The sequence below is a fragment of the Takifugu flavidus genome, chromosome 7 (assembly GCF_003711565.1).
Source record: "Takifugu flavidus isolate HTHZ2018 chromosome 7, ASM371156v2, whole genome shotgun sequence".
Classification (NCBI taxonomy): Eukaryota; Metazoa; Chordata; class Actinopteri; order Tetraodontiformes; family Tetraodontidae; genus Takifugu; species Takifugu flavidus.
The window spans coordinates 10,096,073-10,117,385 of record NC_079526.1 but is presented as its reverse complement, the minus strand read 5'-3'; the positions used below and the strand labels follow the sequence as shown (position 1 = coordinate 10,117,385).

At 46.5% G+C, this 21,313-nt stretch overlaps 1 long non-coding RNA gene across 2 annotated transcripts; it reads left to right on the top strand.

The window, feature by feature from the left end:
* Positions 1-11,005: 11,005 nt before the first annotated feature.
* Positions 11,006-12,104, top strand: LOC130529287 (uncharacterized). Of its 2 annotated transcripts, XR_008951539.1 has the most exons (4): positions 11,019-11,204; positions 11,339-11,462; positions 11,552-11,676; positions 11,822-12,104. It is a non-coding gene; the product is annotated as an uncharacterized LOC130529287 (long non-coding RNA). The 2 variants fall into 2 exon arrangements; XR_008951537.1 differs by having other exon boundaries at positions 11,006-11,204; positions 11,339-11,676.
* The last annotated feature ends 9,209 nt before the right edge of the window (positions 12,105-21,313 follow it).

The following is a 21,313-nucleotide window of genomic DNA, read 5'->3' as shown; positions in this document are numbered from 1 at the left end:
GCCATTCCGACATTAATAATGTAAGTAAACTTGGGCTCACTTCCTACCGTTAGGGTTAGGACATCAAAAATGCATCATGAAACACCAAAAATCTGTTTTATAGGATTTGCCTGATGGCGTGTGACGCTAAAACAGCACCAATGGAATCACCAAACGGGTTAACCTGGGGAGTCACCAGATTCTTCAAGCAATCAAGGAAGGCTAAAAGGGGACTAACATTCTCCCCATTCCCACACCTGCGCACGTGTAAAACAAAAATGACGTAACCATGAAGGGAGAGGAAGAGAAAAGGCAGTAAACATGGCGTCCAATCGAAGGACGGCAGCGGCGCGTTGTCTACGGATGTCCTCAAAAGAAATCGGACAAACCGGCTGAAACTTGGACACCAGGGTTGCTTGACTAACGCGTTTCGGAAGTGCCTGTAATCCCATCAGATCCCATCAACACAATAATCCGATTCCTCCCAGTTGTGGGATCTTCGTGGTCGTGTAAACGGACTCGGTGTCAGCAGTGTCGATGTTGACACCGGTGAGCTGCCTTTATCACGTCCTCGGTCTCACTTTAACGAGGTCATTCTGGAGATTCCCCACTGCTGAGAACATTATACGCTTCAGTGGCCAAGGTATAGAAAAACACGCCCTTGCTGGAAGAAACCAGGAAGGGGAAAAAAAAGAAGAGTTTTTGGGTTTTTCAGAGGAGTGGAACGTGAGCGTGGCCTCGCCAAGCAAATGTGGAAAACATATTTAACATTCATCTCCATCACTTGACAACAGCAGTGACAGAAGCTCCATATCTTGATTTCCATCTCGCATATTCTTCCCTCCACAGCGTCAGCAGAATCCCCGCCAGGAGTGAGTGGGGCACGGCGCCGCACGCAGGGGAGGGAGGGAAGAGGCGGCATTGGGGAGGGGTGGTATGGTGGTGGGGGTGTTCCTCTGAATGTAGTCCCTGCCCTCAGCTCCCCAACATTTACCTGAGCGGCAGAAAAAGGCGATCAATTACACAAACTACGAGGGATCCAGGCCGCTCTGCCGAGGCCGGGATGATCGACTAACAGCGCCACGGCGTCCAGAGGTGGGGGTTTATTTTTAGGCTGCAGGTATCTGCTTTAGCTCTGTGCTCCCCCCCCGCCTCTGATGCTGCAGAGCATCCGGCTCCAATCGATACGCAGGCGAGCCCTTCGGAGCGAATGGCCTTTGATTCACAAAATGTGGTTAAGAAAGAAAAGAGGGAGGAGAAATTTTGGATCCATATTGGCATCGTTCTTCAGCAGCTTTGGATAAAGAAAGGAGTTGGGGAAGAAAAAGAAGTCTGCTGCCTCCATGATATTAAATTCACGCTAAGCGCGGCTGCCCAGACCGATCGGCAGCTGGTGTGCTGTGTATTCCCCTTAATATCTCACATTAGCCTGTGGCGTGACATAATACCAGATGATTGCTTGTCTGTTATGGTATATGATGAGAAGTGTTCGGGCCCGCTAATGTGAGACGTCTCTGTTTACCGCTTTGATGGATGGCCTCCCTGATAGGACCTGAGCCACGTTCGGGGGTGTCACAGGAAAAAGATGACAGATGGGCCCAGCTGCTGAAGATATCGACAGTTTGACCAGACCGTGAAAACATTAATCACGGCCCGGCTAACCAGCGCTGGGGGAGAGTGTGGCGACTTCCGCCATGGAGAGTTGCATCGAATAATGTGACTCGGTGATCGGAAGTGGTGGATGTTTAGGAGGAGGGGACCCAAAAACAACAGTAAGAACTTAAGCAACCTGTGGAACATGCTACACGATTAGCCGTCACGAGAGATTAGGGCCCAGTAATAAAGACAAACGGGGTTTGTTGAAGCTGTAATATAATATGAAGCGCGGGCGGCTATCCAGTCGTCAGTCTCGGAATGTAAAAGCAGACGCTAACGTTTTTTTTTTCTTTTTTAGGGGAGGGAGGGGGCGCACCATCCTGCCATGCAGATAAACCACGACTGGACTCTAAGAGAACCGCTAATGCGTCGTTATCTTGATGAGAGCAAGAATAAATATTTACTCAGCTAAACGCATCGGCCGCTTTTTTTCCACAGGTATTTAGCAGCGGAGGCGGGAAAAAATGTTTGCTTTGATTCTGCTGATATTTATCGTCCGCCAGAACGTGCTCGTGCACGGGAAGAAATGAGTGTTTAAAGAAATCTAATGAGCCCGTGCTGCAGCCTCTCTCTGCAGTTGCAAATTGCAATTTGCTAGCTCGCTGCCGAGTGAGGAAGAGGATGGAGATGTTCGTGCCAAGCGGGAGGAAGAAGACAAAAAAAACCATGTTTTGAAAAAAGTGTTTCTGTAAAAGCTCCGCCAAAGTGACAGAGCGCGCATTTCCACGACATTCGTGGCAGCTATTGCACGCGCTCCCCTCACACCCATCAACCGAGGCGAAAATAGCTCCGTAATGTGCTTTCAAACAGACAACAAGAGTTACAGCGCAAAATTGAGAGGTTAAAATGATTCCTGCACGCGTCCGGAAGCTCGTTACGAACTCTAACTGTTCTTTTAGTTTTCTCCTCCTTAGCTAGGCTACACACACGGAGTGGCCAAAGCACAGCAACGTAACAAAGGTGAGATTATGGGCGCGCACCAAACAGATGTGATGGAGAACGGGCGAGGCAAAGAGACAAGAAACCCCAAAGAGGAACGCTGGAGTTCACGTGCGTGCAAAGATGGGTCATTATTTCAGGGCTGCAGGGGAGACGTTAAGCGGCACTTTGTTCTGCTCAGCCTGACCCAGCCGAGCGCCACACGCAGCTATCTGCCTGTGAAGCAGCTCGTTTTTTTCAAGTTTTTTTTATGTATTTCTAAAGTACACCTGCTCGACTGTGTGTGTGTGTGTGTGTTTTTGTGTGTTTGTGTGGGTTGTGGGTCTTCAATGCACAGCTGGCTGTTCTATATATGGAAGCTCCGCCGTCGTCATCAAACGGTGAAGATGTGAAGGAAGCAAAATCTCATTTTAAACACGACGCCGCGTGTCTGTTTCCCGGCACGTCTTCTCTGATGGTTGTTGTTCTTCGGAGCGACGGCGCGCACGTGTAAATCAAACTATCCGCTTGGTTCCATCATGCAGAAGAGCTACGGAATCACTACCTGTTCTTGTCTTCTTGTGCCTGTTGCTAATCAGGGTCACTGGGGGCGCTGGAGTCTATCCCAGTTCCTCTCCTCTTTCTGTCCCATCTTTCTTCTCCTCCTTTCCTCCTTATCCAGCCAGCCAGCCATCAGCAGACACACACACACATACACACACATACACACGAGGGCCTGGTCCTGCTCAAGGTTTCAAGGTCTTTTCCTGAGAAAATCCACGCAGACACTGGGAGAACGTGCAAACCCCGTATAGACCTGAGCTGGAAAAGAACCCAGAACCTCCTGCCGTCTCCACTGCACCTGCCTTCAATCAGCTTTCTTCTATTTAAGCCAGACCCAGATTTGTGTTTTTGAGTCCAGGGTGAATATTTAGATCTCCCAGCTCGCGCAACAATCTGGTTGGAGTTCGATTCGATCTTCCCCCCGGCAGTTGGGACCGGGATAAACGTGGAGACGTCTTTTGTGGAGTATTTTTGAATATGGTGGCCTGCTCAGAGAACTGCTTAACGACACCGCAGAGCAGATCCAGAAGAGAGTGTGAGAGAGAGGGGGGAACCGGGGAGAGAAATCCCCGCTGACAGCTGCTCTCCCCATGTAGAGATGTTACTGTCGGAGCAGCGTGAAGACGACTGCCTCGCTCTTCCTCCTGTAAATAAAGAGCACAGCTGAAGCTGACGCCGCGCCACATGGCCGGAGGGGGCCCGTCTGTACGCTTCCGGTTCGCCACCCGCAGCAGATCGGCAGAGATTAAGACGTTGATACCCAGCTCTCGTGAAGTACGTTTCAACCTCACGCGCGGTTGTGACTGATGGGACAGGTTAGCCGCAGGAGGCGTCTGTGGTGCCAAACTAGCTAATTATTGATCAGAAAACCCAGGTAAATGTGGCTCTCTCAGCCCCAGACCCTCGGAAGGATGGCAGCTCTGCCTGTTTAGAATCGTGCCAGCGGTGGAAGACAGAGGAAACAGCCACCATCATCATCATCATCACCATCATCATCAGAGACGTTTGGGACGTAATTTTTGCTTAGAAGAAACCGATGCAGACGGAGGGAAAAGTCATGATTGTGGGAAAATTGAGGGTTTCTTCAAACCGTGACTTTTGATCCGAGAAAATGCCACCGTCGCCAAGGCGATTTCTCTCATTTCATATTTGATTATTGTTCCTTCTTCAATGATTGTTTTGAGCAGATGATGATCTGTTATTTAAGAGTCTCTGAAAGCTGAGACATGAATGTGAGAACATATTCTCTATTATTTTGTTGGTCTAAAATAACACTGAACTGGCTTCACTCGATATTGAAGCAAAAATGGACACATTTAAAAGAGAAAACAACAACACGACATGGAATCACTTTGATAACAGCGTTTGATATCAAAGTATATCAATTACTTCAAAAATCTATATTATTTTTCCTTCCTAAGTCCTTCCCTTCCTGTCAGTCACACAATCACCGATTAACTTCAAAGCGATCAATTTTAATTAAAGTCCTGGAGGCAGAATCGATGGATCAACCGGCATTAACGGCAGATTTAAGGAGTTTTGTTAAATGTCAGATTTCTAGCAGACACGCGTTTGAGTTTCAGCGCATTTACTTTGATTTATCCTTAATTTTGATCAGACTTCAAATCACTTTTAAATCAAAAACGCGCAGTCTCGCTCACAACAAACCGTGTCGACAGGAGGCCGTAAAAACTGCAAAAACAAAGAGAAAATCAACCAAGATGGACAAAAAGGGGGTGTTGGTGTCCTGGTTGTTGGGATAAAAAGGTCGGACGGACAAAGTTGTCTGCTGGACGTCCTTAAGCTCCGTTAATCAAGAGCAAATATACGTCTAACCTTTCATATCTGGATAAACGGTGATGCCTTTGGTCCTGGTGCCTTTGTGTCGGAAGGGAGCGGCTTTCCCAATGAGAACAAAACTGGTTTTCCAGCCCAAACCATCAAGCTTGCCGGCCTTCAGACTGCATTCACTGAAAACCTCTTTTCAGAGACGCACGCCTGTAAACAGCCGCAGTCGTCCGTTCGTCTGACTGTCATCCACACAAAGTCTGTTTTCAGGCACCTTCTGCTGACGCCTCTATAGACAGACGACTGACGACACCTTCAGTAGACGCATTTAAATAAAGAGATTCAACCAAACAAAGCAGCAGAACCAGAGCCATCCGTCTCATGAAGGTCGGTATTAGCGAAGGAGGGGGCGGGGCTTTGAGGAGCGACGCCAGGAAACCGGCGGGAGCGTTGAATAGAGTTGAACAATGACGTTAATATTTGAATCTGAAAAGCATCCCTCCTAATTTCATTATCTGCAGTGAGCAACGGATGAACGCGGCCTTCATCACCTCACCGTCCCCCGTCCTCGTCACGCTGTGACGTACGCAGGCGTGCGCGGCTCACCGGGCCCGGTTCTGTCACATTCCATTAACGGACGAGCGGACACGGGGGACTCCCACCGAGGTTTATGATCGGGAGGATAGTTTGCTGTGAAATGTGTTTATTTTGGCGCGCGGCGCTCCTGGATGTCGGCGGCCGTTTGAGGCGCCGTAGCACGGAGGTCTGAGGCGGCCACGGCGGAGATCACAACAACGGCGTCCGTGTGAGCGTTTGGCTGGGTCTAACAAACGGCTACTAACACTCGTAGCCTGAAAAGAAGGAAAAGAAATAATGTTTCGTTTGAAACGAGTGACCCTGCGAGGGCGAGCGAGCAGCTGTGCGAAACAGAACCGCGGATGAGACGACAGTTAGCACCATTATTTAGCATTTGTTTCCACCTTCCCATTGGCTGCCACCACCTGTACTGATTTTTACCTATTAAACCATCTCCTCCACGCAATCCTCTTCACATTAAGGACTATTTTGTCGCTGCGCTCTCCAAATTAGACGCATTAAGGTCCCCGTCTCCTTTCATGCCGCACAGACGGGTCACAGCTGAGTGTTTGCGTTCCTCTACTCGTTGTTGCCTCTCCTAAAACTTGTTCTAATCTCAACCAGACGCCTCGATTATTATTATTTTATTTATTTATTTATTTTTGTAGAATCGTGTACACTTCACCTCGCACTTTTTTTTTCTCCCCTTTCCAGGTGAAGGGATTCAGAGCTCCCACGCAGCACTTAAAGGGAGAACATTCATTGTGCAAGCTAATTGTGCAACAAATCAAACCCAAGGCCGCATAGCTGCAAGGCAGCTCTTGACACCCTGAGAGCATGTTCACATTATCGCCGCTACATCAGAATGGTGGCGAGCTAGTGTGTGTGTGTGTGTGTGTGTGTGTTGGTGGGGAGCAGCTTGAGATAATGTGAAACACTACAGAGGGTTCTTTTTGAGTCACATAAGTTTGAATTACAGGTGCTGCTCTGCACCGCAGTTTTACCGGCGGACTGGAGCACAGCAGGTTCGCTCGGATGCGGCCGCGGCCGCTGGGGAGGAGGGACGAGGCTCTTTGGCCGCACTTGTGACATGGTAATTTAAGGGGTCTCAGTGAGAGAACGGATGTGAAACTTGTGGCAGCTTCGTTTTTGCACCACGAGTGATGGAACGTGTCTCAGGAACGTCGTCCGAGGTGCATCCGGCAGACGTCCGACTTTTGTCACGGTTGGGAAAACGTAGGAGGCATCAGCAGCCGCGTCTGAACTCTAACAGGGGAAGGGGGGGGCTATCTGTGGGTTATTGCCAGACTTAATCACAGAGAGGCTGAACTGGAGACGAGGGTTTGACGGATCGTATTGTTGCCCCACGAGCCTGCTGCACTGACCAGTACTCGATCACCCGCCGCCATTTAATGATCTTTAGAACCTAAAGATCTGAGCACAGGAAATGGTGGCTGGAAGGTCAGAAGTTGAGCCTGAGGTCCACCTGGACCAACCTGTCACACACTAGGTGCTTCAAGGTCCAAAAGACTCAAGACAAACTGTAGAAGCGTATCACAAATGTTCTCTGGGTTTGACAGATCTGACCCCTGATTCCACTCAGACGTTGGATGATGTCGTTATATTTGGCCGGACGCCCCATAAACATCTCACGCAGATGGACGTCAGCCTCAGAAACAATGCAATCAGCTGGAACTCTTCCTCTGGACTCAACTACCGACCCGCTCACAACGGTTCTGGCAGTGAGGGACTGACTGGTTCCTGGGTCAGCGTGACAGTATATGGACTCTGTAAAGGTTCTGCAGACGTCTGCTGGCAGCAAGGGCTGATTTTAATCGTCTCCTCATATTCTGAGCCTGGAATCACACTCGTGCTGAAAACTCTCCAGATTATTTGCTCTCCTGTTTGCAGGTCAGGACAAAACAGGCTGTAAGAATTTTGCTGCGTAACAGGTTCATTGGTAGTTTTCGTCCTCTGGGACCCCCCTCCCCAAGAGACGTCTCTTTATCGTTGACCTTTCCTGAATATAAAATCATCCCTCCACGCACCTTCCTGATTACGCAAACACGGCATCCGGCCCAGGAACGGGAGATCGTCTCAACCCGCATAATTCCCCAAACCTTTTTTTTTTCCATGATGGATTGAGCAACGCGTTGTTGCTCGTACCTGCCCGACTGTGGCCCATCCTTCTTCCTGTTACCTTGGGCCTAATTTAATCACCTAAAACCCACTCAGCCAACTGCGATCCTGCCGTGCACCCCGATGGCAGAAATATGTGTAAACACCTGCACTAATTACCTTCTCGGGCGGATTATTTATGAAATACATTAAAGCGCGTGTAAAACGATTCGCTGGTCAGATTTCGGGGGCAATTTTTCACTCCGCCATCCATTCCGGCCCAGGGGAGGCACCGCACATCTCCCCTGGCTGTTCCTGTATATGCCTGTTTACAAAAGAAGACCCGAAACAAGGTGATCAAACAGACAAGGACGGGCGGATCCTCCCCATTGAGGCCAGATTTATTATTTGGGGTTCAACCTCTGTTTGCTGTTCCGCTCAACTTCCTGTTCTTTTACCTCCACTTATTTCTTTACGAGAGAGCATCTTAAAAAGCCCTGCAGGTGCTGAGCAGAGGAGGAGGTTTTTCACGCAACTCTCAGTCTCGAGTGTTCCAGGGACTAATTGAACTGAACTGTCTGGGAGACGAGACATTCCTGATTACATTACACCAGCGGAATATTCTGAGCTCACACTCAAACAGGCAACCTTCCGCCATGATTAGCGGTGGCAAATGATTTCTCATATCCAATTACCCGTGTTTGGTTATCTTGCGCTAGGAGTTAGCGAGGGGGGCAAATTGATCGGGAGAAATTTCTGCTAATTTTCAGCCATGATGACAAAGAATTGTAATTTGGAGGCTCCAGTCAAATCTGCTGCTGTTTCATCTGAAGAAAGGACAATAAATAGCTGATATTGAGACTCTAGAGTTCAACCAGCAAATCATTTAATAGAGCTGACATGACAATCTTACGTTAGCCAGATAGCAACCGCGGGGCGTGCTGGTGCAATAGCATTAACAGGACAGAGGAGAACGCGCTGGACGCCCGTCTCCCCCGAAAATCTCAACATTCAACCACAGCTGGCGCAGAGGAAGCCCGTCCTCATCACAATGGAATGAGAGGCGGGGATGAAGCCATGAGAACCATCAGCCCGGAAGCTCCCCTGAGAACGATTTCCTGCAGGACCAATTTTCTGGTTACGATGCCGCGATTGTGCAGTGACACAAGCAAGCCTGACAGTCACAGATTATCTTAATTATATGCAATTAGCTGTAAATAAAGCATATATGCTCTACCCTTTAAAGCAACTGTGAAGGCTGTGAGGCAAAAAGGAACCTGCTTCTACCAGTGGTCTCAGATTAGGATTCAAATTAAAAGCAGGCCTAAAAAGAGTCCAACAATTCGTGAGACAGAAGCGTTCTCTGGCGAGAACCCGCAGTTTGGGCAGAGCTGGTTCCCCGTAACGTCTGAGCAGATGTGACGGAGTGCAATATTATCAATCAAAGGCAGTCTGCAGCTACACGATGAGAGGAACGATTGGTGTGAATAATTGATGCGCTCGCAAGTCTGAGAGCAGCACGGTGCGATGTGAAAGGGGTTCGGAATAAAAAGGTCCGAAGGCTCACGGTGAGGAAGCTATAAGCAAGCGAGAGGCATTAAACAATAGCAGCGGAGAGAGGGTGACCGGGGGTGCGTCCGAGGAGAGGCGCTTCGGTCTTAGCAGTGCGGTCCAAAACACTTGATCTGTGCACACAGGGGACGTCCGAGAGGGTATTTATTATAATTAACTATAAGCAGCGCATGCATCCTACCGAGATTATCCTAATTACTGGAGTTAGCGTGAAGGTTTGCCATAGGATCAGAGCCACCTCCTCACTCTTAGGCAGGGCGGATACTAGCTAGCTACTGTTAGCTTTTCATTTGTCATCAGTCCCGGTAAACTTTAAATAACACTGGTTATAATCAGGTTTGTCCATAGGGGGCGTTAGAGAATTTCAAAGCCTGACCAGAAACAATGTAGACCGCCAAAAACAAAACCAAAGCAGGACCAGGCATGGGGGGGCCTTCCTGGTGATGGGGAAAGGCTGGGTGAAGGAGGAGAAGGGGAGGAGCTCAGGAACATGAAGTCAACATCCTTGGAACTTTGGCGATCAAACTTTGGTTATTTAGCGGGCTGAAGTCCCACCTCTCAACCATCTAGCTTTTATCAGGTACATTTTGGGGTGTGGGGGAGTTTTTTTTTTCTGTGGGTCATTTCAATTGCATTTGTTACCCTGGGTAAGTGTTCAGAGTGGTGGAAAAGTGGCTGAATGTAGGTGTGATGGTGCTGGGTTTTATTTTTATTTTCCTGTCAAATGCACGGTCTCATCAACATCATTCAGTGTCGCTGCTGACTTGAACGATTTTGCATCACTGAAAGAAATTAACGAGCAATCCGCGTAATTGCTCCCTCGCAGTTAGCCCCGTGCGTTTAGCGCCAACCGCTCCCCACCGGCCCCCTAGACTAGCCTGCAGGCAGGAAGCCATTTGAGAAACTTGACTTTAAAATGTGGGAACTTATCCCAGAAAGTGACTCTTCATATCAAACTCGCACTCGACTCAAAGTTGCCGGCATAATGTGTCTGTGTTGTCAGCCATATTAACAAAGTGAACACACCATTAAACAATGTCATTAAGCACAGACTCATGCTAATGTCTTCCTTTAACTATCAATGACGCTTAGCTTACTGGTCTGAAAGGGAAATCTGTTTTCTGGATTATTAGTCCAAAATAGAAAGTCAGTGAGCACCCTGAATGTTGTTGTGGTGCTTTAGAGGCTGGGTTACTGCACTTAAATTCAATTGAAATAATTCAAATGGCAGGGATGGGCGGTATAAGAATACGCTACCATGTTTTTATTGACGTATTTGTGAGCGCTTTGCACAGAGTCAATGAATTGGGTGTCGCTTTTATATTGTGTCCTGGTGCAATATCCCTGGTGCATGCCCATCTAAATGCTAATAAGATTAGAGAGCGTTTTAAAATCGCTGGCGACAAATGATACAGTAATTCACCGAGTGTGAACTAACTGTAACTTCGCGACCCTACAACTTGGATTGGAGCAGAATAGCACTTTCTGCCCTGGTGGGGGGCTGTTTTCCATCCCCACCCATCACATTTGGCCGTTTGCGCGCTCACATGAGAGCTCATACAGGCCACCAGATGCTTCACAAATATCAGCCTGATCGTATACAGAGCAGCTTTTAATCAAATATTTGGCTTCTTCTCTGAGGAGACGGAGACACAGCGCAACCTGAAGTCATGCTAGCTTTTTAGACATCCATAAAGCAGGATTTTTTTTTTTTTAACCAATAAAAGGAATATTGTGGTTGCCTCTTGTGACTCTCTCATTCTGCGGCCATATTCATCAGTTCGGGCCTGGAGGCTCTAACAGATGGCTCTGATAACTTGTTTAAAGCGCTCCAAAACTCCGCAGATAGCACGACAGTAATCTTTGGCTCCGTTTGTTCCATTACAAACAGGCTGATTATACACTTGGCTGAGGGGAGAGATTCCCTGTCACAGCGCCCGACCCTCCGCTCTTCAGGATCTGGAGCCCCGTCGTTGATGTTTCTCTAACCAGTCGACTGGCACAGCTGGAATCTAACTGGTCTCAGCCATCGTGTGTGTGTGTGTGTGTGTGTGTGTGTGTGGGTGTTGGTGTGTGTGGTTCACAAAGCTTGTGAAAGTGATTTTTGTTTATTTGTTCATATTTTATTCATCCTAAATCCACACATTCTTTCTACTCGTGTTTACAGGGAAGCTTTACTGGGAGTTTATCAGCAGATAATCAATAATCCTGCTGACTGCCATCGATGTTTGCTGATGATGTGACCCGAGGGCAGGAAAGGTCATAGGTACCCACTCTAAATGACCTCATAGGTAAAAAATTCCACGTGTTCAATGTTTTAGATTTTATGGAAGATCCGTCGGAATGAAACCCGGAATATTTGTGACATGCTGTTAAATAGCAAAAATTCCCAGAAATGCAAAAACGACAACTTTGGAGCAGATACGGCTCTTCTGAGGCTTCATCTCAGACATTATTGCACCACCTGCAGCGAAGGAATGCACCAATCTGCTGGATAAATCGAAGGTCTAATTATTATTATTGTTGTTCTATGTATTTATTTATTTTGCTTAAACTGTATCAGCTACCGAAATTACAAAAGTATTCAATATATTTGAATATATTTTTTCCTTTTTCGGGCTGATAAATACTTTCAATATTATTTCAGCAGATATTCCATCAGAGGGCACTTTAGCCTTCACCTGATGACAAAATCACGTCCTCTGCATCAAAGTAAAGCGACTCTTCAACACTCACGCTCGCTGACACTGGCTGGTCTGGGAATAAAAGGTGGCCAAATTCATGCTGCAACACACACCAGCAGCACGGAGAATCCAAATTCTGAAGCTGTAATTAACTATGACCCATTAGTCTTTAACAGACAGACAGACAGAGTCTCCAACAAATGATAAACACACCTGTTTTTACCCAATAAATAATCATGAAAATCACAACGCTGCAAATTTTTCTGTTGTATTATTATTCAGAAACAGATTTTCCTTTGATTTATGAAAAAAATGATACTTATCCTTAAAACAAAATCTCTAAATTAATATGAAGAAAATAATCTGTGTTTAGTGTAATCACAATATTTCATTTTTGCGCCTATTTAATGAAGATAAAGAAAAATTAGCCAATCAAATTAATTATTCATTTTCTGGTGGCCATAATCAAGACGGGAGCGTCTTCACAGTTCAGGCAGCACAATTTAATTCACTCCAGAAAGACAGAGAACGAATCGTCTGAACGAAAACTAGCCCCAAACTACAGCGTTAGCATGATGTGCGTCGCTTTAGCATTTAGCAAACTGACATGTGTCAGCCCGAAGGCCTCTTGATTTTTAATTACGTTTACTCGCGCTTGCATCCTTTTTTAAAGAAAATGTAACATTTATAAAGTGTTAACTACATTTTTTCCCCTCCCCCCCAGTAGGTGTGACTTTTGAGCTGTTTCTCAAATGACACATTTGGTTAAATAAAGAGGTATTTTCCTCCAAAGATAGCAGCATTGTTTTCCACCCTCATGCCTAGCTAAACGCTGCTATTACAGGCACAAATGAGCCACAGCAGCATGGAATCCCGAGAAACTCGCCGAGAGTGACAGGTGGGCAGATGGGCAGTGGATAAAGTCTTTTATTTCCAACCATTGAGCAGCTCCATACCTTGGATAATAGGAGCCAATTCAGTTCAGGCCATAAAGAGGTTTATCTGTTCCTGTCAGTATGCCCTGCAGGGGTGAGGCAACAAATAACAAGGTAGTGAAAACGGGGGAGAAAAAATGGCCGTGGTCCAGCTCCCTAACCTGTTTCCCTTCTGCCGGTGCCATCTGCATTTTCAAAAACATTCATTTCCACTTAGGGTCTGACTCGAGATGTCAGATTAGGCAGTTGCGAGTCGGGTTTGAGAACCATTTCAGGAGGTGGCGGAGTCACGTGACTCGACCTGCGACGGTCCAGGTTCCAAATACGCGACTGCGAGTGTCACCCTCACCACCCGAACAAGTTATTGTGCAATTAAACAGAGCACTGTTCCATCCCAAAATGGACGCAGCTGTTTTAGGGTTCCTGTGGTGAATGCATTCCACATGGTGATGCTCAGGTTCTAGTTCGAGACGTCGTAGAATCACCATTTCTGGTGGAAAAACACCCCATTTATGTGCCAGAGGATGAACAAACCATGTCAAATCACAGCCCCCAGCCTGATTCGACAGGCTTGTCAGATCCAGACTGCATTTGTGTCTCCTACCTGGCTATATTTAACCAAAAAATATAAATAAATGAACAAAAAATCTTGTGACTGCCAAAATAAAAGATATGCATCAATTATATTTTTATATATATATATTTATTTTTTTTCCACCCATCCTGTCACAAATTGTCAGAGATAGTGCTGGGGACAGTCTCTGTAAGTTTAACACACACACACACACACACACACACACACACACACACACACACACACAACACACACACACACACACACACACACACACACACAACACACACACACACACACACACACCAGAAGCCAGAAGCAGTTAGTTCTCAACTTTAGAATAAAAAACAGGGATTCTAAAAATCTAAAAAACAAATAGTAATAAGATAATGTGCCAACAATAAGTGTTTATGATAGTGGGCTGAGAGTTCTGGGCCAGATTAAAATTAATCACACACATTTCTGCATGGATTAGACTATAACTCATATCCAAAAAAGAAACCACACACACACACACACACACACACACACACACACACACACACACACACACACACTCTACAAAAGCCAGAAGCAGTTAGCTCTCAGCTTTAGAATAAAAAACAGGGATTCTGTGCAGGCATCTCTTTGGTGCTAAAGCTCCTAATCTAAACAACAACAGTGTGTGTTATTCTTTCCTGCTCTTTTGGAAAACTTCTGGAGGTGCACGGTCGCGCAGGCAGGCACGGCTCCTCCGCTGAGTTTGCCTCGCGCTCGCCAGAATAAATTGGTACCATATGGCCAGATGACAGCATCACTCAATCTTCCCTGTACCTGAACACCACATTAATCATTTTTTGGGGGTATATTCTTTCCCTTTCATCACACAGGAATTTCCAAATAGCTGCTGCCTTTATTTCTCTCACACATGTAGTGCATTTACATGCACGGGCTCCCCTCTGCCCTTGTTAGGAGCTGCAGCATTTGACCAAGATCAAGCTGGAGCCGGCAGGAAAAAAAAAAAAAACACGTGTCAGGTGACTTTTGTTCCACTACAGACATGATTCAGAGGATCTCTCTCAACACCAGGCTACATATATTATTTAACTGTCTTTTCTTTCGTATTAAATAGGAAACGAGGACATTCCGAGAAGCTAATATACAGCCCGTATTTGCACCTACCTTAGCTTAACGGCTATGCAGCAGTTCCAGGTTGTGCTACGGCATGAACGGTTCCTTAAACTAATCAGGCAAAGAGTTTTTCGACACAGAAAGGTGAACAAAGTAGAAAAAGGAGAAGTAACCCAGAGGTGAGAGAGAACGGAGGGAGAACCCGGACAAAGGGGGGAGAGAGGTCTTTATAGCAATGTCCGCTTGATGAATCAGACATGTCTTATTTGTTGGCTGCACTGCCGGGGAATTTGCATTGATTATTTTCCCCTCAACAGATACACGTAAATCAATGTGGCACAGCGGAGCCAGAGAGAAGTGTGAGAGAGAAGAAGAAGTGGGGGGGGAGAAAAAGCCGTAACCTTGGTCGGACAGGAGGAGCCACAGCTCCCCCTTCATGCCAGAGAGATGAGATCAGGACCGGGAGCAACGCTGAAGACAGCGCGATGAGAAACATCCACCAACCCCTCCTCACGCCCGTAATAACGCTTCTACAGGCTAATATGTCTTCATTACGCTGCGATTTTTCATATGCAGATGTGCCAAGTGCAGTTTTTCTCTCCTGGTTTTGCCAAAAAGGAGCATATTGCTTTCTCTGCTGAAGCATTCTGATTTATTTTTAGTGAGATTCGTGTTTATATTTCCAAAAAGGCAGAAGTAGGTCAATCAAAATCTGCTTTTTCACTGTTGCATCAGTTCATCACCGCCTGCGAGCTAGTTTTGGCTACCAGAACCAGCTCTTGACACTGGCGAGGCCTTTAAATGCCCCGGGTTTGACCAGATCAAAGAGACCGGAGCTCCTTCTCCCCTTTTGTTTCCTCAAATCTCCACTAACCAAGTCAAAAAATGTTCTGTCAGCCCGACCCGAACACGGGCTCCGACCCCTCCTCCCTTTAAAACACGTCAGGATGTGAAACATCTTATCCATAAATCAAAACAATGTGTCAGAATCTGCATTAATTTCCACACTCAGGCCTGTTTCCTTCCATACCATTAAACCCACGGGATGTCATCATCCTCCTCCCGCCCCGTGATGAGAAACCAACCCCCCCCCCCCAAAAAAAAATCAGCCATTTTCCAGCAAAGACGCGTCTGATCATCGGATGGTTCCCTGCCAGAAGTAGGTTAGGTTGTTATTTATTCTGGGAGGCGATCCGCCAGCTTTTGTGCCGACCCAGCGAGGGGCTGAACGGCCGCTAATGCTTCAACACTGGGGGGCTGAGCCTAAATGAAGCCTTCACGGCCGTTGAGCCGGGAGGATTTGGGGTCTCCTCTAACGAAGTCCTGCACTGCCCCCCTTGCATGCACGGCCATGCGCACGTCTGCAGGGTGGCAGGAAAAAGCAGCCGCAGTGCTTCTGTTTGCGTCCTCATGTTAAAACAGAGAGAGAGGCCTGAAATTCACAAGTGCTGCTGTATTAATATCACTCCACCCCCCCACCACCACCCCTCCCCATCTCATTGATAATTTCTGCAGGAGCTTCAACATCAAAGCGACTGTCATGTGGACAGCTCTGCCAAAAATATATTATTCCCATTCGGATGATGAAAGTGGGCACGTGAAGCGGGTGGAGGTGGCGCTGTTACGAGGCAAACGTGGCAAGGGGCGTTCTCTCAGGACCCCCTCCCTCCCTGGAGATTGGTTTGCGGGGGGGGGGGGGGCAAGAGTGACAAACGGTTGGGATTAGGGCCCTGCTGCAAACCAATCCACTCCAGAGTCGACCGTTATATTACGGCTATTTAGGAAAATTAACCTCATGTCAATGGAGCATTAGCACGTAAAGTGGCATTGCGGAGAAAATTCAGTGGATCGGAACAGGCGCATGCACACAAATACACCCGCCACTGTGATACGGAGCCTCGTGTTGGAGGTGGAAAGGGGAAAAAGTTGCCTATTTCCAACTAGTTCTGACTACAAATCATCCCTCAGTTGTAAACAGCGTAAATCCGAGCGTGGAATTATGCAAAGTTAGCTCGCCACCTTCCTTTGTGTGCAGTTGGCTTACAAAGAAGGGGAAGAAAATGGAAATATATCTCCTGACTGTCTCTGAAAGGCACATCTTAAGTCTGACTAAAGCACACACTCGTCTTTCCCCCTGGGTGTGGTGGCAGTGGTGCAGAAAAAGTGAACTGCGGAGGACCCCACTGTTTAGCAAACACTCCGACCGAGGGGAGAAATTAATTATTCAGAGCCCAGAACCGAGGCGGCCCCATTTGATTGTGTCACAAAAGAAAGGTCAGAGCTCTTCATGTGAGGAACCTCCTGGTTCCGCACGTCGTCAGCCAAAGGGACGAGTAGCGTTACGGGGTCGAGCAGCGATCGGGCTAGCGGCTCCATTCAAGAGGGCGAGGATGTCCGGATGAGGACGCGCTCATGAGACACGTGACAGAAAGCTCCAACAGGGCCTCTCGGCTTTGGATCATCTGTCCTGAGAAGCTGCTGGTGTTTCTGTCGCAGGGAAATCGAGGGATTCAATAAAGGACATACAGTAAAATGGCTGAAGGCCTAACAATTGTTTGGATAGAGTGTAGCCCAAAATATGGTCGAATTTTGGTGTCAGTGTCCATTCTGATAGTGCCACCATCTGTATAAGCCTATCAAATTTCACCGTGAAAGACCAAAGCTTTTGTTTCCAGCCGTGCGAATCTTATTCACCAGGGTCTTTTTTCCCAGCTCACAATGCCGACTTCCCTGGAAAAGACACCACGGCCAACAGCGGCCGGGCGGCTAAGTCCAGATCCAGGATCCTCTGGGCCCGGGAAGCAAGTCTGCCGTCAAAAGTCGAGCGCGCCGGCCCGGCTGCGCAGGTTCTAATCTCTGAAAACTGCGGAACGCGCAGCGCCCCGGCACGGCTGGAGACGGAGCCAGGAGGGCAAATTCTACAGCTGTGCAACAGGGGGTGCCTGCTCGCACGCCATTGGCTGTGGAGCGCGGTAATCCCATTGGTTCTTGGCCGCGCCCACTCAGCCAATCAGCCACCTCCCAGCTCAATCATTCCATAGAAACCAGGCCCGCACCAGGAACACCATCAACTGTGGTTCTCTTCCAGAACCTCAAACACAATAAAGTGTGAAGACGCAACTAATTAATGTACGAAGTGAAAAGTAACGTTTCATTCACTGTTTTTAAGCCTTGAACATCTTTAAGTGGCTGATTTATGTTGCCAGAACCTTCCACCCAAACATAAAAGCGCAGGAAAAAATAGTTGCGTCTCAGATGATTTCTTGCAGATGGTTCCACCATTACATCTTAGTCTCCCACATCATTAATTTCCCAGGTAATAAAGCCCCCATGTTGTTAGCAGCCCCCCCACCCCTTCATACATGCAGTTGGGTGTAGCCGGTGAGCAGTTGCCAAATTGGAATGACAGTTTGTGCCACCGTTCATCAGCGGAAGTGCGGCGTCGTGCTGCGTCTACGACACATGGCTGAAAAATTAAAGTCAACACCAAAAAATTAACACTCTCTAATACGGCCTCTTATCTGTCCCCGCGGAGATTCCAATCACTACCTCAGCTCGGCTTCCAGTGCGTCCATTAAGGTGTGATGGATATGAGTTTGCGTGTGTGTGTGTGTGTGTGTGTGTGTGTGTGTGTGTGTGTGTTTCTAAAACTTAACTTGGATAATTCAAGTTTTAATATTTTTAGTTTTAATTCAAGCTGTTGTGATCATAATCTCAACTGACAATGAGGTCAATTAACACGGCTCCATTTTTCTCATAAATCAATAGGAGTACTTTTAAGAAATGCTTTAAAAACTGATTTAATTGTTTTTTTTGTCATTTTTGAAGGGAGTAACCCTTTAATTTCAATGAAAATTTCCAGCAGCAGCACAAAACGTATCTATAGTTACTATAAAATTTTGGCCACTTCGAAAAAATAAAGAAATAAATGTCTCTGCCCGTTTTGTCTTTTTATAAATTAAATATAAGAACTTTTCCCGCTAAACAACCACTTTTTCAATGTTATATTGAATTCCCGGCGTTCCCGGCGCGGATGATTCGTGCGCGAAATTAAAACAAACTCAATAAAACCAGCAGAACCGTTTTAACTGTTGGACAGTGTTGGACTAGTTGTCCGTCAGGCCTCAGCAACTTCTCTATGTGTCCAATTCTCTCATAAAAGATCCCAAACAGCAAAGACGTCTTGAAACCTAAGTAGGTCCACATCCAGCATTGAAATGCATTATATTTCTCCACTGGGGCTGAACTGATACGCTTCATGTTCTCTTCAGACAGATGTAGTCCAGCAGATGGGCAAAAGTGAGAATTTATTCAAGATCATCCAGGTATTATCTGCAATAGCGAGGCGAGCTGGGCCCTTATCAATTTTAAAGTCGGGCAAAATGTGCAAGTCTGTGGAAATCCAGGAGCGTCTGATTCAACAAGCATTTCATCAGATTTCACATCAGAATACCAGGCTGCCTTCTCGCAGCTCTGCTGCAATCCAAAGGCTATTTGTGAGAGAGGGAGAGGAGAAAAAATAAAGGATAAACAATCCAACCTTGATTGTCAAACACTTCAGCGCTGTGCCAGCTTCATGAACTTCTATGAGGCAAAACAGCAACACAATCTTCCCACTCATAACACATGCAAGGAGCTCTGGAGCAATAAACTGATTCTGAGAGCTCTCATCAATCTTTAATCCCTCCTCCGGCTCTGCAGGGCGAGTAAAAACCTCCCTGAAAACCAGAACAAGGGCGGAATTCGGCACATTCAAGGTTCAAGCGGAGGCCTGGAAGACTTGTTGACAGCTGATGGAGCCAATTCAGCTGAGGAAACCTTTTAACGCGTCTCATCCAGGCGGAGACGTTTGTCAATGTCCATCTTTGGCTTTTCACCTTTGGCAGGCTCAAAGAAAGGCGGAAGAGGTTCGGAAATACCCGGCGGGGGTGATGCATGCGTTTATATGAACACCCATGAATTGACTGGTTTTTGGAACCACACACACACAAAAAAAAAAAACAGCAGTGAAAATAAAATTCGCTGTCTTTTATTTTTGATTCTTTTCACTGTGGCGAAGCGGTCGGACAATCGACCACATCGGTATCTGGTACCAGCGGCAGCAGCTGGGCGCCGCCGCTGCCAAATGGCTGCGACTCTGCCCCGAAAATCTGTGAAACCACGGAGCCTCGCTGAGTCTACAGCTAAACGATGAAAAATTAATTCAGACACCAAAAAGAGAGGGAGAGAGAGAAATGAAGTGCCTGAGGAAGAGTGTGTAGTCTGTCCCCTGAGGTTGCTCCTGCAGCACTGAGGGCTGCTGCTTTAAATGTGTCTCCTCTAAGTGGAACCCAGCAGCTTGTAATGCGACCTAAGCAGAGGAACCGTCTGCTGACGGGGAGCTCTACCGCCGCCATATGTCTCCTCGCTCGCCACCACCATTCAAATAAATGATTGAATCTACGAGAGGAAGGGGGGAGGGGGGAGGGGGAGGCAAAAAAATAGATCTTGTGAGTGAGGGAGGTATTTTGGTGACTGTAAATGTTGCCACTTTTACCTTCTGTTGCCACTTTATGGTGGAATTTTGCTGTTTTATCTGGACATTTGATCATTTGGAATGGATTTCTTTCTTGGAAGTTACAATGTGTATTTTTGGCCTTGTTATTAAATCAATGAATGTAAAAAAGTATATGTTGTCATTTTAAATGGATACGTTGCCATTTTACATGTATGTTTTGCAACTTGATTGGGATATTTTCCATTTGCTTTGGATATTTTGCCACATTTCATAAATTAGCAACTCAACTATATATTTTTTCCACTTTACTTAGGACTGTTTCCATTCTAATTTTAATTATATCATTTAAAAGTACATTTAGTCCCTTAAATGCACAAAACTAATTAAGTCATCCTAAAAAAACAGCAGTGTACCAAAGTGCTGTAATTAAAACCTGAACAATGGTATATGTTGCCACAATTACTGGACATTTTCAAATCTGAAATGTACATATTTCAACTTAAACTGTATATTTTTCCATCTAAACAGTGATTTTTGGTCATTTTAATTGTACATTTTGCCAATTTATGTGTTCATTTCGGCACTGCGGTTGATTCTATTCTATTCTATTCTATTCTATTCTATTCTATTCTATTCTATTCTATTCTATTCCATAGTCTTAATGGCAGCACTATACAATAATCTGATTTGGAACTCATTACATTTCTTCTGTTAAAATAGGTAAAAAGGTGGTTGGGTGCCTTATTAAAATGCGACATCATTCTACATAGGCTTTGGTGCGGACGCCCAGACAAGGTCAGGACCCGACAGGACCCGACAGGCCGACATAACCACCATTACGCTGAAGCTGCAACTGTTCGCGTTGGTTTCAGCTTTCCAGGCTAATTTCAGTGTAAAAACAGGTTTCCCGGTGTGGCGACAGCGTTCCGTTAATCCTTGTTCCATGAAGGTGGAAGACGGGAAGAGGAGCGAGGAGTTTACCTGCTGCAGAAGCAAAGCAGGTGGCCGTGTTGATGACAATGAACAGACAGCATTGGTGGCCTAATTTCTTCATGTCAGACAACACCATATGGCTCCCACGCTCCCCTCTACCTATTTTGAAACTGCGCCCTCATAAGTATGCAGGCATCATCGTGTTCACAATTAATTATAAAGGGGAGGAAACAGGATGCTTGACTGTATATACTGTTAAAAAGGTGTTCTGACGGGGCGGGAGACTTATCCCTGAGGTATTTTATGTTTTATGTACGCCGTGTCCTTGAAAGCAGCAAGGTTTCAAAGGAAGTACTTCTCTTTTTTTTTTCTAATCCGACACATCCTCGTAACTTTTGCATAAAACGGC